This window comes from Camellia sinensis, chromosome 3 (genome assembly GCF_055761805.1).
Source record: "Camellia sinensis isolate YWXY chromosome 3, ASM5576180v1, whole genome shotgun sequence".
NCBI classification, from domain to species: Eukaryota; Viridiplantae; Streptophyta; class Magnoliopsida; order Ericales; family Theaceae; genus Camellia; species Camellia sinensis.
The window spans coordinates 24,015,547-24,034,625 of NC_138963.1; the positions used below are offsets into that span (position 1 = coordinate 24,015,547).

The 19,079-nt window shown below is 32.5% G+C and overlaps 1 long non-coding RNA gene across 1 annotated transcript; it reads right to left on the reverse strand.

The window, feature by feature from the left end:
• Positions 1 to 1,416: 1,416 nt before the first annotated feature.
• Positions 1,417 to 15,961, reverse strand: LOC145822400 (uncharacterized). Its single transcript, XR_014363623.1, has 2 exons — positions 15,669 to 15,961; positions 1,417 to 1,854 (listed from the first exon to the last, which is right to left on the reverse strand). It is a non-coding gene; the product is annotated as an uncharacterized LOC145822400 (long non-coding RNA).
• Positions 15,962 to 19,079: the final 3,118 nt, after the last annotated feature.

Below are 19,079 nucleotides of genomic sequence, written 5' to 3' on the forward strand. Positions count from 1 at the left end.
TGCCGAGTATTTCTAAAGATGTAATTTGTCCTTTGTCGGCACATTCAACCTTCGAAAGATGATTTTTGTCCTTTGTACCACCTTCGAAGCTTGTTACTAGTCCGTAATAGCTAGCATTCGAGACATCTAGTCATAATTTCATACTCATTCAAAACACTTCATTGGTGCTATTATATCATTTGAAGCACTTAGTTGATATTATTCGAAGCATTTTATTACTTGGATTAGTCATGTGCTTGGTTCGGCCCTTCAAAAATTCAAGTAAACATCATTTTTAAGGGCCGCGAGGGGTAATGTTAGCACCATAAATCTGCAATTTTTATTATTATTTATTATTTATATAATTGCAGGACACGTGGCATCATCTTATTCATTTGGAAGTTAAAAGAAGTTATAGAGATAATGGAGAATATGAAGGACAAAGTGGATGAGTGGGAGGACAAAGTGGATGAGTGGAAGGACACATGGCAAGACAAGAATGAAGATGGAAGAAATGTGTAGTTACTAAGTAGTTATTGCTGTATTTTTTCTTCTATAAATAGCCATTAATGGCTACATTGTAAAGGATCCAGAATTCATAATCAAAGACACTTGATTTCAATATTTCTTGTCATTTTCCTTATCTTAGGAGTAGTTCAACATAGATTTATATTTCGAGGCATTTATTTTCAGCATTTCCATTTCGAAGCATTTTATGCACTTTCTTTTCGAAGCATAGGAGTAGAGGTAAGTAATTATTACTTTGATTGTTCACTCAATCATCTTTCTCCGTCCCTTTTTCTTCTTTTACTTTTTCTTTTCTTTACACTTGACAATTTTGAAGTCCTCTTTGTTGAGGCAAAAGAACCGTCAACGCAATCGCTTGATAATTGGCTTGAATTTAATCTGTAAGGATTTTTCAATCCTTGCTGGCACGCTCGCATTTATGATATTTTCTTTCATAGGAAAAATAAGCCAACAGTTTCATTATGACAATGTGATAAAATTGGATTTTGAAACTCATGTTGATGCTTTAATCCCTATATTATTGGCAGATTTTAAAATTACAATGGAATGTGTAACTTTTTCTTTTCCTTGGTTACTTGCAGGACGAATAGTTGACTATGCTTTTACAGTGGCATTCAATCCTATGTTTGATCATTTGCTTGAAGCGTCACAGGAAGCCACGAACGTGGGAATCCTGGTGATTGAGCTTATCCATAACAATACTAATTTATCTAGTGTGTCAAAAATTGTAGCCAGATTGTGGTAAATCTTTTACTATACGCCAACATGGATGGATGATAAGTGACATATTTTTTTTCCTCCTCGAGTTGTTTATATTAGGTATATGGATCGGTCTTCATACATGAATTATTGCTTTGATAACACACTAGTATGGATAGAATTAGGTTGGCTGAAGCAGTATAATATATATTTTTTTTGATCGGCAAAAAATATTTTATTGATGAATAACGAAGTACATCATACATCAATAAAGAAGATGGATGCAAAAGCATCCTAGCAAAGCAAAATGATCCCAATTAGGTTGGCACCATAGAGCAACCCCAATCATTTGTAAGCATCACATAAAATTGGTGAGCAACCAACCTAAAACAAAACAAAACCGATAAAAATAAAGAAACAAAAATAGAACCAGCATAGCTCCTCTGATTCCACCCAAGCAGCTAACCCATGTTCCATGTGTACTCCAGCCAACCCTTGCCTGGCATAACCACTGAAGAACATATCATCACCTATAAGAAATAGCTATACTTTCCAAGGTCCCAATGTAGAAACAACCATGGTAAATCATATGAACACCATAGCAGCACCATAAGACAATGCTAACAAACGAGCCACTACCTTCACCTGCTACTAAACCGAATCTGTTGTTAGTTCGAGATAAAATCATTGACCGAATAGAAAAGCCCGTGCGAATGAGCCTTCACCCAAATCACCACTCAAACTTTCACCATCTCACATAGATCCTCAAAGATTGGTTGTTTTCCATTAAAAACACAATCATTTCTGGTTTTTCACACAGACCATGACAGAATACTAGGAATGGAGCTCCAAATCTGCCGTTCCAATTTCCGAAACTTGAAGCTCTTCCACCATTCCAGTAGTGAATGCACCGAGTGTGGAGATACCCAGCCAAAGCAGTATAATAATGATATAGTTATGCAATAGCATTAATTGAACACGATTTAATCTTGTGGATTTGTTGTTTGATTCTAGAGTTATCTTCATCTTGTATAAATATAGCTTCCAAAAGATTATGCAATCTACACTATAAGACACTCTTTAATTAGAGCGAACTCAATCCTAAATGTTCTTGGATCTAAAGTTTCATGTGATATTAACATTGGTGGAACCAAGTGAGAAAATAATTATGAAGTAATATTTGAAAAGAAATGAAAAATATATCCAAAAATAAAGGTAAACTACACCGTCTTAGGATAAAGTTTGGGATGATGATCTATATGTGAGTAAACTACCTCATATCACACCTAAGTGAACTATTGATATGATTGGCCTTGGGTGAATTTTGATTTGAATTTGATTGTTGAAAAGGTGAATAGGTTTCATGGCTTTAGCTGGAAGTGTAATCTCAACTGACTATTATTACTCTTTAGATGTCAAACTATTGGGTTAGATTTTACAATGGTTTCCTCTTTTTACCGTTCTGATTTCTTATGCTGTGTTTGGTTGGGGGATTTGGGAAGGGATTTGGAAAGGGAAATGGAAAAGGTAGGTGAAATGTGAATAAATCATGCCTATATTTCACATAGTTTCACATACCTTTTCCCTTTCCCTTTCCAAATCCCTCCCCAAATCCCCCAACCAAACACAGCATTAGAGTCTTCATGTTAATAGATGTTAAGGACCCACCATTTGTATCCTTTTGGTGACAACCTCATTATATTGCTTTGATTGTTCGTTGCCTTTGATATTATTAGGGATGGCAATTTAAACCCGGCCTGACGGGGACCCGCCTCTTTGATCCCGATTCGAGCGGTTTTTTCCCGAAAAATACCCCCGACGGGCCGGGGATGGTATTTAAAAATGAATCCTCGATCACTTTCGGGCCGGGGACGGTGATACGTTTTCTAACCCCGTCCCCGTCCTCGACCCCCGGCCCGACCCCCCGCCCCGCTTCTCCCCGAAACAAAATTACTACTTTACCCCCGTGTATATATATGTATGCGTGTCTTTATCTTGGCAGAGCCACAGCCACTTCGCTGCTGAGTGAGAAAAATAGAGTGAGAGGGAGCTGAGCGAGAAAAATGGAGTGAGAGAGAGGGAAGGAGGGAGAGAGAGAGAGCCGATCTCCTCCGACGAGAGAAGAGAGCCGTCCTCTTGACAGCGCCGATCTCCGATCTACCTACTCCTTCGCCGATCTCCTCCTCCGCCCTCCTTCGATGATCTCCTCCGCCGCCCTCCTCTGCCGATCTCCTCTTCACAGCGTCGCCGATCTCTATCCCCCTCTCTTTCTGTGTTATACACACATTATATATGTATACATATTATAGATTGAAGCTTAGATGCTGATCTCTATCCCCCTCTCTTTCTGTGTTATACACACATATATATGTATACATATTATAGATTGAAGCTTAGATCTTGAGATCTATTCTATGATGAATCGATGATGATAATGTCGTTGATCTGTTTTTTTTTTTTTTTGGATCTGTTGGTTTTTTTTCTCTGTTCTGTTCTTTTTTTTATGTTGTTGATGATGATACATGATGATGATGATGATCTGTTGGTGTTCATCTCTCTGTTTGTCCATGTTGATCTTCTTTTTTTTTGATCCTCCAGCTTCAAAGCAGTTTTTCAAAAAAAAAAAAAAAAAAAAAAGGTCGGGGGTTGTTCGAGGTCGGGGAAACCCGATCCCCGTTAGGGGGCGGGGGTGGGAGTGGATATAGGTTCCCCGTCGGGGATCGGGGCCGGGGACGGGGGGGATTTCCACCATTGGGGATCGGGGACGGGGAGTGTAATCCCCGGCCCCGCCTCACCCCGTTGCCATTCCTAGATATTATACAGTTGCTATGGGGACTGCACAAAAAATTCTCTTCCTTTTGTTTTGACTACCCAAAAAATGTATAATCTCATAAGAGAAGCAACACTAATGATTTAAAACTCGGACCGGTCCGGCTGATTGGACCGGTGAAACCGGTACCCGGGCTTACTTCCAGTCCGGAAGAACCCCAAAACCTGGACTAAGCTAAAAACCGCCTTAGATTGCGAAAACCCGGAAGAACCGTCGGATCGACCAGAAAAACCGGCGACCCAGTACCAGTTTTTAAACATCCCACCGATTGGAAAAAATTTGGATTTTTTTTAAAAAATTTTCTTCTTTTCTTTTCTTCTTCTTATATATTTATATATAAATAAATATATTTCAAAATTTTAACTAAAAACTCTTACTTCAAGAGTCTCCTCTCATGAGGGGGAGTCTTATTGGAAGCTTAAGGAGTTTATAAAAGTTTATTATTATTTATAAGAAAAGATTTTTCAAAGAGTATCTACAAAATTCTATGTGAGATTCAATCAAATTATTTGAATCATATTGATTGGAGGAAGAGTTGAAAATTTTATTTCCCTCCAAAATTAAATCTAGCATTCAATCAATATATTTGGAGAGAATGTTAAAAAAAATTAATTTCTTTAAAACAAGTGACTTTTTCTTATCAATTATGACTTTATTAAAAACTATTAATAAATACTATGCAACAATTTTTATTTTTATTTGAGTATTTATATATATTTTTATTTATTTATAAATTTTAATTATATGATATTAATTATGACTTCACGGTTCGATCGCTTGACCTGACGGTTGAACCGTTAACCTGTCCATCTAATCCTTTTTTCGGTTCGCTCACCAGTCCGATTTTTAAAACGTTAAGCAACACACAATAAAGAGAAAAGAAGCATTAGACCAATGCACAAATGATATTATACTTGTAGTTAATCGTTGTGTGGTTGCCTTATATTGTGAATGTAATGATGTGCGAAAAATTGCATATTATACTATTTGTGAACCTGGTTCTACATTTGTGTGCTTAATGTAGGTTTTTTTTATTGGTTTTTTATTATTTAGAGCATGATTTTTAGCTTGTTTGAAAACTTAACGATGGATGATGTGATTTGAACAATGGAAGCACCAAGCGGAAAAATTAGACAGACCACTAATAACAAGGCAATATATTTTCACTTTGTGTTGGGGAGATTTTTGTACTATCATGGAGACTAGAGAGGGGTTTTTTTTTTTTTTTTTTTTTTTTGTAGCATTTGTTTGTGATTATAAAGGCATTGCTATTAGTGGCTTGTGTCTTGATGATGTGAAGTTGCTATAACTATTATTGATTGGTTGACTTGCTTGTAGGTTTTGCCAAAAATATTGAAGGCAGGAATGATTTTGTTATGGTGCATTATGCATTCAAGCAGTACACACATCAATTACTATTATTTTCTTCAATGTAATCTATGGCTCAATTATAAATGATATACTATAGGACATTTTAATGTTGGATATATTAATGCATGGAACTAAAAAAATTTTCAATTGAGCCTTGAAGGAAACTGGAACAAAATCCACGTGGGAATCTCGAAATTCATTGGGTTTGAACAAATCGAGTTTGCTTGTTACCAAGTTTTGGGTGTGGGATTAGTTATTTCTTCTTCTTGAGACAATTTTTCTAATTGCTCTTCATATATTCTTTTTCCCTGTTGTTTCTTGGTTTGGTTTTATACCTCCAAAGATTGAAAGTGTTGAGAAGCAATATAATTATGCTCCAAGGCGGAAAAAATTGGGTTAACCGGTCGTCCTCTCGGACGTCCAGCCGATTGATCGGAACAATGTATTTTTTTTATAATTTTTTTTTTCAATTGCCACCTGTTATTTTTTATATTTTAAATATAAAAAAAAATCAAAATTTTTTAAAATTTTGTATGAGTTTTGAATAGAATTTTGAGTCGTGTGTTTGGTTATGAGTTGTAAGTTTTTGTATCAAATATTATATGTCACATCAAAAATTTCTTACTTAATTCAAAACTCTTTTCAAAACTCATTCACCAAACAAATTTTTCACACTCAAATCATAATTTCAATACTCACAAACTCAAAATACAACTTCTATTCACAAATCATATTTAGAAAACTCTACCAAACGCTACCTGGGAGTTGCCATTATTTTGCTCTTTGTTCTGATGAGTAGCTTCTAACTATATTCTTTTTTTTTTTTTCCCCTTTTCAAGGTTGTTAGGTTTTTGTAATTTGCAATCTCATTTGACAAAACTCTTTTCAGTTGTAATTATATTCGCTCTTTATTTCAGTGAGGCTATGAGTGTTTAGATGTGAATCCAACTTGAATTGTGCCTATGCAAAGGAGTTTGTGAGCTTAATCCTTTCATGTTTGCCACTTCGCTGACTAAGTCGAGGATTGAGCTGCCCGGTCAGCCATGGCGGGTCCGGGGTAGTGCCCTAAAAGCAAAAAGCAAAAATGCAATCAAAATTGTTTGATTGCTCAAGTGGTCATTTGTTTGCTCGAGCAAAGAAAAAGATCATTTAGTATTTTTGCAAAACGCCTGAACTTTTGGGAAAAAAGTTTCATTGCTCGAGCGATGAAAGTTGCACTCAAGCGGTTAGGCTATATGTTTCGCATCGCCTTTAGTCATATCGCTTGAGCGGTGAAAAGTGCAACTAGCGGTCTGCGCGATTCAGTTTTCTATAAAATACATTGTTCTCTATTGGTAGGGCTAGAGCCGTCCAGATTTTCAGAGAGGAAGACAAAACAAAGTGTTTTATATTTGAGGGTGCTTTATGAGTATTTCATTGATAATTTAAGAGTGATTACTGGATTCGTGAACTTCATATCAATATCATCAAGAGTTTGTTTATTTGCTTTTATTCACAAAAGAGAGAGTTGTTCTTTGTTGGATTCCGAGGAACATGAGCTTGAAGCTTTGGTGGATTCCGGAGTGACTTATCGTCGTGGATTCTACATCAGCGTTGTAGATTCAACGTTGGACAAGGCAATTCCAAGGTGAAGACAGTGGTGAAATAGGCACATGGGGGTCGATTCAATTCGGGCATGAATTCGTTAGGTAATTGAGAGTACACTTGTATAATCTTTGTTTATCTTCTTAGTTGTTTTGTAATTTTGACACATAATTTTTTTATCACATTTGGAGGCGCTCCAATTGTGATTTTTTTATCACATTCTGGGCCACTAGATCTAAAATCAACAACTAAGGGCTATTTTGGGAAGTTGACTTTTAACCACTTTTTTTGGTTTGTAGCAAAAGCTAAAAGTTGGCTTTTTTGTCTTTTTTTTCATTTAGGAAGTTGGTTTTTAGCCAACGGTAAAATTACAATTTTACCCTCATGGGTCAAAATGTGTTACATAGGTGAAGTTGTGAATATTTTAAATAAATGGGGGTAATTTGGTCATTTTATTATGATTTGACATCCCGAATAATTTGTCTAAAAAAAGCCCCATTAATCAAACGAGTCAAATCATTTGTCTAAAACAAACATTAATCAAAAAAGTCAAAAGTCACTTTTTACCAACTTTCCGAATCATTTATCTAAAAAAATCAAAAACTTAATTAAAAGTCAAAAAATCACTTTTTATCATCTTCCTAAAATAAGCCTAAATGTTGATGTAAATAAATGATTAGGATTATCAGAGGCTGCTCAATCCTTCCACTCCAAATTTTATGTCCCTGGTAGTAATTGAGTAGAAGGAACAAATACGCAATACAAACCTATATGCATGTAGAGATGAGACTATGTATATTTGACTAGGCCCTACAGTGATAGAAGTCTTGTGTATTGGGATTGAGACTGCCCTTTAGAATACATGATATGGAACCATATCTTTCTAGATTTTTGTAAGATCTATCTAAATAATAAGCGCCGGCGATGTTTTTCTTTTTAGAAAGATAATTTCGCTAAAAATTTTTATGGTGCAAAAATGAAAATTTTGACTTACCACCATTGTATTCTTCAAGATATAAATTCAATTCAACACTATGACACATTTGACATTGGAAGTGAATCAAGGTTGTTTGTGTATCACATCACATGGAAATTCAACTCTGATTATTAATCTCGGTATTATTACATGGTTAATAGATTTTTTTTATTTAATATTATTTTTTTTTGATAAATAATAAAATTTTATTAAAAAAGTATCAAGATGATACAAAGAAAAATAATAGAAGAAGAAAGTAAGAATCTTTCATTATACTAGTTTCAAAGTATATGAGATTCGTGTCATTCGTCTTTAAAGTATGAAAATTTTCATATCAATTTGATCTTCAAAGTATGTTGCTAGCGGTCTCACATCTACTAGGAACCATTAATTTCTCTTTCATTTTTTTTTTCCTATTCCCCCACATTTTAGAAATTTTGAATTGCAATAAATAATGATAATCTTTTCTCAACACAAGATTTTAAAAAGTTTTAAAATATATATATATTTTTTAAAATTCCTCAAAAGATTTTTTTTTCCTCCCCCCCCCCCCCCAAGGATAAGAACATATGAATTGTGGATATAAAATTATAGTTTTGTTTTTAAACCTTCATATTGCAATTTTTTCCCCCACAGTTTATATGCCACATCAATTTCAAACAATATAGCAATAACATTGCTATTAAAATCACACAAATGACATCCGGATGAGTTAGGTAAATCATAGGAATATTGTGTTTTTTAGCTTGCATGTGTAGATGTCCCTTTCTCAAGCACTATGGTTTGTAAATGACATTTGGATGAACCAACTAGGTTTCATTTTTGGAAATAAAAAAGTTTGGTCTCTAAAATGTTTTTTTTTTTGGGTAAACTATAAATACATTCTTTAAGGTTTGCTTAAAACCTTATAATTTAAAAATTTACAAATACCCCCTTATTAAAATTTTTTATTTAACAGAACTAACTGAAAAAATAAAATTCATAATTACTCTCCTATATAATAATAAAATTATCTAAATTATTAATTGAAACATATTTTTTATATCATTAAAAACTGTGAATTGACTTGATGATTTATTTATAAAATGGGCAATTTGTTATGAAATTAGAAATTCCGAGAGAATAGAATGTAATTTTCAAAATCACAGGGAGCAATTCATATTTTAATAAAATTTCAAGGGGTTTGTAATTTACCCTTTCTTTTTCATCAATAATTCATTAGTTAGAGGAATAGAAAATAATAATATTGACATCTATTTTACATTATGATATTTTTCCTTTTTTTACAAACATCTATATTTAGTCTTACTAAAATAGAAGTTGATATAACTATCCCAAACTTATGAGATGTTACCATGTTTGGTTCTTAAAAATTGAGTTTTTTTATTTTTTGTATTTTTTTTATTTTTAGTGAAATTTTTAAATATTTTACTCAAATTTTTTTTTTTTGGATACACATAATCTATATACACTTAAAAAGTATAATATTTGTGAAAAAAAAATTTTAAAAAATTCATCAAATACAAAAAAATCCAAAAGAAATAAGAAAATTCAATATAGTTTGGTATTTTGCTGTATTCAATGATTTTTTAAAAAGATTTTAGTACAATTTTTTTTTCTTTTTAAGTATATTAAAATTAAATAAATCTAAAAATTTATAAAATCAATAAAATATTTTTAAAAATCATGAAAAATACATATAAAAAAATGAATTGAAATCTCATAAAACTATTTTTAAAAACTTAAAAGAAAATATTTTTCTTTGTTTTTTTTAAATTTAAAGAATGATTAGTGTAATTTACGTACCCAGAAAAAAAAAAAGAAAAGAAAAACGAAAATAGAGGGTAGATCATGCTACTTGTATTCTTAAATTGATTCAGTATTCGTCCAAACAAATTTTTTTTTTTTTCAATATGCTATAAATTGATTCATTCTTCAATAGTATCCCAACACTTTTATTTATTACCATGAATTGCTTATGCATTTTGTTTGTATTTGTCATTCTCTTTCCTGGTTATACACAATTTTTAGTTTCATAGAGATTTTCTATTTTAATAATTGACTTTGTATACTTTCTAAATTAGCCAAATAGGTTGTAGATCAATCCGTAAGAATTCAAAATCTATGACCTATTTAGCAATGACAATAATGGTCGTAATTGACATGTTCTATATGACCACCATGAATCAAACTTAAGTAAATTTATTATTTTCACTTTAATTTTTTTTTTCTCATGAGCAACAATTATATCTATGAAAAATAGAGCTATTTTACTATGGTGAGCATAACAATACAAAAAGTAAAATAAATTAAAATAATTGTGGCCCATTACTAAATTCTAGGTTACTCAATTGACCTATCTTCTTCCTAAGATGTCAATAGACTGGCCTAATCTCTTAGCTGACAAGACGAGATTCTAGAGCTATGAATGGGGTAAACATGCCTCTTGCTTTAATATACAATCTTACACATATTTCTCTCTTGCACTTTTCATGAAAGTGCAAATTGAATGGGCTATTAGAATAAATATATATCTTCCAGTACCAAGAACTCCTAAATATTGATCCTATCCAGGCAGCTCTTTTATTATTGGATGGTACACATTCAATACTTTCCTGCATTTGTATTTCGTTTTCGTTTTTTTAATTTTGATGAACTTTGTTTATGAAAGACTATGAACTTTTGATGACAGCATCAAATGACTTGTTTTATGCTCCATATCAATTTATAGAAGCAATTGATAGATGGAGGTTAAGTTTGGCAACTCTAAAATAATTCATCTTTTTATTTTTTTATTTTTTTTATCACATCACCTCTTTACTTTTCTGCACATCTTTTCGTAAAAAGATAAAAAGTGCACTTATTTAGGTCATTCCAAACAACCCCTGATTGTATGTGTGAACTTGTGATGGCACGTGTATTAATGGAAAATTATTTAATAATTCCGGAACACCAACGTAATCATACTCCAATTCAATCACCAATTACTTAGCTTCATGTTATTCCTACATCCCAACATAAATCGTAAGTCTCTACCCCACTTTACCAATTAAAACCTTATGGAGCACTACGTATCCATACTCCAAGAATACTGAATAAACACTCCATATTAATTTATGGAGCCATTGATAGATTAATTGTATGTAATTTTGATGGTTTTATGGACAATCAAATGGTTGAAATTCATTTTTGTGCAATGTTTTGTGGACAGCTCATTCCTTGCAACTCACGTGTTTGTTTTTAGTGATTCACTGCAGATCAAAATCCAACGTAAGTCATTAATTTAAAAATTCAATATCATTTTAAAAGTAAATTAATATAAAATCATTTAGATATAATCATTGCACAAAAATGAATTTCAACCATTTGATTGTCCATTAAATCACCAAAATCACAAACGATCAATCTATCAATTGCTCCCATAAATTGATATAGAGTGTAAAACAAGTCATTTGGTGCAACACGTATTATCAAAAGTTCATAGTCTTCATAAACAAAGTTTATCAAAATTTAAAAAGGGAAAACGGAATACAAATACAGGAAAAAATATTAAATGCGTACCATCTAATAATGGAAGAGCTGCTTGGATAGGATCAATATTTAATGGAAGAGCTGCTTGGATAGGATCAATATTTAGGAGTTCTTTGTGTAAGATTGTATAAGCAAGAGGCATGTTTGCCCCATTTATAGCTCTAGAATCTCGTGTTGCCAGCTAAGAGATTGGGCCATTTTATTGACTTCATAGGAAGAAGATACGTCAATGCCGTAACCTACAAAATATTAGAATTTAGTAATGGGCCACAATTTTGTACTATTACATTATATTTTAATTTATTTTATATTTTGTATTGTCATGCTCACCATAGAAAAATAGCTCTATTTTTCATAGATATAATTGTTGTTCATGAGATCACAAAAAAATAACAAAAATTAAAGTGAAAATAATAAATTTACTTAGGCTTGATTCATGGTGGCCATGTAGAGCATGTCAATTACGACCATTATTGTCATTGCTAAATAGGCCGTGGATTTTGAATTCTTACGAGATTCAAATTCGAAGCTAATTTAGGAAGCATATAAAGTCAATTATCAAAATAGAACGAATCAGACCACCATAGAAAAATAGCTCTATCTTTCCTAAATATAATTGTTACTCATTAGATCAAAAAATAATAAAACTAATAAACTTACTTGGACTTGATTTATGGTGGCCACGTAGAGCATGTCAATTGACGACTTGTCATGACTAAATAGGCCATGGATTTTGAATTCTTATAGGATTGAATTCTTATGGGATAGATATTCCACAAGAATTCAAATTCACAACTAATTTAGGAAGTATACAAAGTCGATTATTAGAGTAGAATGAATCAGACCATTGTATGGCCAATTTATATGAAGCTAAAAGTTGCGCATTACCAGGAATGAGAATGACAAATACAAACAAAATGTATAAGCAATTCATAGTAGTAAATAAAAATGTTGGCTACTATTGAAGAGAATGAATCAATTTATAGAGCAATTCCGGCAACTCAGATAATTTGGGTTTCATTCAGATTGAGTTTGGACGGACAATCTCATATTACCATTCGAATTTAAATGAACATATACATCTTTCAGCACAATTTGGGTTAAATTTAAACAATTGCACCCCTAAATTCAACTGATTCTTGAAACATTCATTTCATGTTCCGAGATAGTTTCGGAAACAACTACTGGATGAAATAATTAATTTAATCATTCATTTCGTGCTCCCCATCAAGTTCGGATCGTCTTTTAGTGTTATTGTTTAGTGCATTCTTGTAGTTCCTCGATTTGGAGCAAAATTTTTAAATATATATATATATATATTTAATAAAGCAGAAGGGTTTTTTAAAATGTGTCAAAATGTATTAGAGATTTATTTTGTTTCAAGGGTTAAAATTAATTCTCAAATTCAATAAGGGGTTAAGATTTTTTTAATTCTCACTCACCCACCTTCTTTTCCCCCCTCTTTTTGTTCACTCATGCAATCTCTTTCTATCCCGCCCACCTTGGTCCTCTTACCCTTTTATTTATTTTTTATTTTTTATTTTTCTTCCTATTTCTTTATTTATTTAATTTTTTTTTCTCCTTTTTGCTCACTTATTTTATTTACACTGTGTAAACAAAAATAAAAATAGGAAGAAAATAAAAAAGGTGATACTATTGAAGAGAATGAATCAATTTATAGTACAATTCGGATAACTTAGATAATTTGGATTTCATTTAAATTGGGTTTGGATAGACAATCCCATATTACAATTTGAATTTAGACGGACATATACAATTTTCAGCACAATTTGCGTTAAATTTAAACAACTTCTCCTCTGCCCGAATCGGTCCAAATTACACCCCTAAATTCAACTGGTTTTTGAAACATTCATTTCATGCTCCAATATAGTTTCGGAAACAACTACTAGATGAATTAATTAATTTAATCATTCATTTCGTGCTCCCCATCAAGTCCGGATCGTCTTTTGGTGCTATTGTTTAGTGCATTCTTGTAGTTCCTCGTTCTGGAGCAAAACTCTTTAAAAAAATATATATATATATATATAATAAAGTAGGAGGCTTTTTGAAAATTTATCAAAATGTCTTAAAGATACCTTTTGTTTTAAGTGTTAAGATTAATTCCCAAATTCATTAAGGGTCAAGATTTTTTTAATTCTCACTCTAGCAAAGATCCTCTAGAGTTTTTTTTCTCTAAAATTTCCTAAAATGGTGCATTGCATGGTTGAGATTTAATGACAAGTCACATCAATTTTTTAACATTAAATCTCAACCACACAATACACCACTTTAGGAAACTTTAAGAAAAAAACACTCTAAAGGATCCTTGGTGTTCTCACTCACCCACCTTCTTTTTCTCCCTCTTTTTGTTTACTCATGCAATCTCTCTCTCTCTCCACCTTCGTTCCTCTTTCCCTTTTATTTTTTTATTTTTTATTTTCCTTCTTATTTCTTTATTTATTTTTTTATTTTTCTTCTTTTTGCTCACTTATTTTATTTACACTTTAAATAAAAATAAAAATAGGGAGGGAAAAAAAAAGGGATACTATTGAAGAGAATGAATCAATTTATAGTGCAATTCGAGTAACTCAAGTAATTTGGGTTTCATTCAGATTAGGTTTGGACAGACAATCTGATATTACAATTCAAATTTAGACGGAATATACAGCTCTTAACATAATTTGGGTTAAATTTAAACTTCTTCTCCTCTATCCCAACCGGTCCAAATTACATCCCTAAATTCAATTGATTCTTGAAACATTCATTTCATGCTCTTTAAAATATATATATATATATATATATATCTAATAAAAAAGAAGAAAGAAAGTACCACCATCGCCACTCTCCAGCAACTCACACCACCACTACTCCACAACCCACCCCACTGTGACCCGTACTCTCTGGCACCACTCTCCGCCCCTAAGATTATTTAACCTCATAAAACCTTGTAAAAAAAAAAAAAATCTAGGGAAATTTTTTTTTAAAAACAAAATCTTAAGATTTTAGTTTTGTAATAAAATAAATCTTTAAATTTAAATTTTATCATTTAAATTTTAATCTTTTGATTTGTTTTCAGATTTAACCGTCGTTTGTTCTATTAACTAAAACTAACCAAAAAAAAAAAAATTGATATTTTAGTCATTAGGATATTTTAGGTAATTTCGGTTAATGTATACCGACATTAAGATTAATAACTAAAATATATAAATTGTTTAAAATATCATTTTTATTGGGTTTAATTACTAAAATATATAAAAAAAATTCAATTTTACTTAACGAAAATAAATTAATAATTTATATTAAAAATAAATTAAAAGATTAAAATTTAAATTGATAAAATTAAAAACTCAAATTTTATTTTGTCACATAAAATTTGTTTTTATAATTTTTCCATTTTTTTTTTTTTTTTTAAAAAGGCATATTTGTTTGGCTGCATGAGTGATGTATTTATTGTGTAAAAAGTGGAAGCCACTCACAGCATCTCTGAGTAGGGGTGTGCACGGTGCGATTTAGGAGAAAAACAGAAATCGTATGATGGGTGGTGAATTGATAAAAATGTCATTAGAATTTACCATTTTTTTTATCAAAAATCGACGGTTCGGTTGGCAAATAATGACGGATTTGCCTTAACGGTTCGGACGGATTGACGGTTTTTAAAAAATATAATTGAAATTACAAAACTTTGTGTAGGGTTTCCACCAACATTTGTATTTTCCTCATCTATTTCCTATTACAAAAATAAAAAAAGTATATGAATGAGAAGTAAATAAATAAAAATTATAAATATAAGAGAGAGCACAGACAGGTCACAGGGGTCAGCCGGGCAAAACTTTTTTTTTTTTTGAACAAGGTCAGTGGGCAAAACTATCACTTGAGTGTATATATCTATTATTGTATATAGAGCAAGATATATTATATGAATAATGTTTGAGAGCCACAATTTGTGTGGCTCAAATGGCTCAAAACTACCAAAACGATGTCGTTTTGGCATGTTTTGTGCTTAAAACAACGTCGTTTTGACAGTTTTGAGCCATTTGAGCCACAAAAATTGTGGCCCTCTACCATTGCCCATATTATATATATTTAATGTATATAGAATAGAGGGACAGCAACAAAATAAAAAAGAGACAGAGAGCATCGAGAGAAAAGAGAAGAGAGAGAGAGACTAACAACGGTGACTCGGTGAGTCTATCGGCACGGCAGCGGCGGTGAGGAGAGGAGAGGCTAACAGATCGGCGGCTGTAAAGAGAAGCTAGTGGCAGTGAGGAGAGGCTAAGCCGATTGGCACAACAGCGGAGCGGCGATGAATCTCTATGGCTCTGTGTGTGAATGAGATGAAATTGAAATGTGTGGGTGGGTGTAGGTTTAATTGAGAAATTATTGTGTGTGTGAGAGTATATGTATGGTAGATATAACCTGTGGTTGGATCTGTATGTGTATAACAGGGGATGTTTTTTTTTTTTTTTTTTAAACATAGACGGGTCGGGTCAGTTAGACCTGCGGGTTGGAAGATTTCACCCGCCACCCGCGCTGACCCGCCACTGCTGGACCTCCACCCACCTAACCCGCCTGCCAGAGTTGAAATTTTGTGCGGTCCGATGTAATTCGGAGCGATTCGGTGCAGTTTTAACAGTATTATGCGCACTCCTATATGTGAGTAGGGAATGTATTAGAGGATTAGCACTCTGGAATCTAGCACTCAAGCCAGACTACCTCAACTGGGGACCTAGGATTGAAAATCAATCCAAGGAGATTAATGTTTCAAATACAATTTTGCCATTTCCCCTAAATCAGTCTTCTAACCGCATCTGCATGAGACTCAATAAATTTGAGTCAAATTATAACTTGGGAAATGCTATGTATCCTAAATATTCTATCAAGATTTTTATCAAATCTCTCATATGAGATTCACACAAATTCACATGTATGTGGGTCTCATACCCATGTGAGAGGTTTGGTAGAATATTTGGACTCCTTAGCATAACTCTTATAACTAAAATTTTATTTTTATATTTTAATTAGTATTTTTTTTATGTATATACTTCATCAACTTTTTTATTCTAAAATTTAATTTTATAAAATATTCATTTTTTATTGGATGGTCAACCGAGTGGATGATTGGGTGGTCGATCACTTGGTGAAAATTATCCACTTTTGGGAGATATTGGGTGGTCGATTGGGTGGATGACCGGTATCACTTGGTGAAATTTTATCTAGAATAAATAATAAAATAGTGTATAACTTGTGAACAATACATTGCTACGTCAAGCAATATACTGTAGCAATGTCAAAATTTGTTTTGTTGTAGATTGATGCAATGGTTTGTTTGTACCTTGCCTGACTAATATATCTTCAAAACTAATATAGCAAGCATGATGCGAATACTCTAATGAAAAAGGAGTAATTGTGAAATTTCATATATTAATACTATCCAAAGATAGTATAATAAAATTCAAAAAAATAAAATTAGTATCATGTTATTACTAATTCGGTGATATACAAACAAGAACCGACCTCTACTCCAATCACCCATCTAAACTGGAGGGTGTTGTCTAAGTTCATGAGACCTATCACAAGCTCTGTTTCAATGATCTGAACTGTTCATTTTGGAAGATTTTTCATTTTGAATTAGAGGATGTTGTTCGAGTTTGTGATACCTATCACATGCTTGGTTTCAATGACTCAAACCATATATTTTATAAGATTTTTTTTATATTATCTATACAAAAAAATAGGTAGATCTGATGATCATGATCTATTTAATTTATTGAGTTTATTACCACAAAAATGAATGACTTATTTTTAAAAACACATTTATTGTTCTTTTTTTGGAGACAGATGTTATAAATTAAATAAGTTACGATTATCAAGTTAACTTAATTTTTTTTGCTTTATGAATTATTGGAATAATTTTCTGTGTAAAATAAATAACTTGAAACCAAATCAAACAAATAAAAATAAATTATTTACAAAACTTATTTACCAAACCGAATAAGTACAAAAAGATCAAGTCGAGTGTGTGACACTCTGTCCTTAAGACAAATTTACCTCGTTCTGGTGCTTATGCTTAAATGGCGTCTATCTCTTAAGATACAATGATCTACACAGATTATAGTAATAATCCAAACAATATGTACGGCGAACCAAACCTGTGTTCTATACTCTCAAAATCTTTTCCTAAATAACTAATTTGAAGAATAATGCAAACAGAGCGCAAAAATGGGAGAGTATCAATTTTTTGAATGTGAAAAACTACTAGAAATGATCTCTATATATAGGCAACTTGGTGGCAATTTGAACAGATCCGAACAGGTATGAAAATGAACTGAACAGGTGGAATAAACCTGAACAGATATAGTTTGAATTTTGAACAGATCTGCTGGCAGTTTAAATCTTTCCATAACCGTTGGGCAGTTTTAAAACTGTTAAAAAATAGTTTGAATCTGTTAGAAATTTGGACAGGAGGAGACTTGTTTGTACAGAAAATTTGAATTTAAATTTGATGCACAATTTGAATTAATTTCCCGCAAGAATTTTTGGAAAAAAATCAAATAAATTTTGTCCAAGAAATTAATATTAGAATTGACCCGACCCACAACCCACACACGTACCCGATACGGCCGGTCGGATGACTGCAGCGCGCGGGCGCATGTATGGTGGTTTGAACCAAAGGCCAATTTGTCCACAACTCCTCCCTGCTATAAACTTGGGGTGCCCCTTAAGGCCTAACCCAAGTGTTGTCACCTAAAACTTATATACACATACAAGTTCTCTTAAGTTTCCAATGTGGGATAACCATTTCAAGGAAACTCACATTTTACTTATTTAATAGTCCATTCCACGAACTCGAAAATGACGTCAACTTCTCATTCACTCGTAAGTGGTTTGACGAACCATCTTTACCGTGTGACTTACCATGCAGCAAGGAATACGTCACCTCTTTGGACCTACCCCAAAAAACGTTTGGGATCCACTCAAATTTGGCCCAAAATAAGCCTATAAAAAATCATAATTCCAACAATCTCCCACATGAATGGAATTTGACGGAGAGAAAATGCAACAACATGATTTAATTACAGAGAGTACAAGAATTTGGAATGTTCTGCAAAGGATATGTAGCTTTTGGCTTTAAATCTTCCCTTATAAGATACAATCGGATTTACTAGCTAACTAGTGAACATGATGTCTTGAACTGTTCAATCATTTGTGCAAACCAAGACAATAGAACTCACATAGGATATTACCAGACACGGTTTAGTTCTCACTATTGTGTTTATTTTGGCTCTGAACAACCTAGCTTTTCATGAGTGTTCTAAAGAATTGTAGCCTTTCACAAATCTCATAAAACCAGTACAGTTCACACTCATATAGGTGATTCTTATGAAGAGTATCATGCCATACTCCACTAGATATTCCTAGATATAAGAATTATTAAAAGTATTACTTAACCTAAAACACTGCAAACATCACTATTTCATTATAAAAATTGGTAGGAGTTTGACTCCCCAGTGATCCTTATGAGTTATCCACAACTCGGTTGTCCCTTTGAACCTAGATCTTGGGATCTCCAGTCAACTAGGT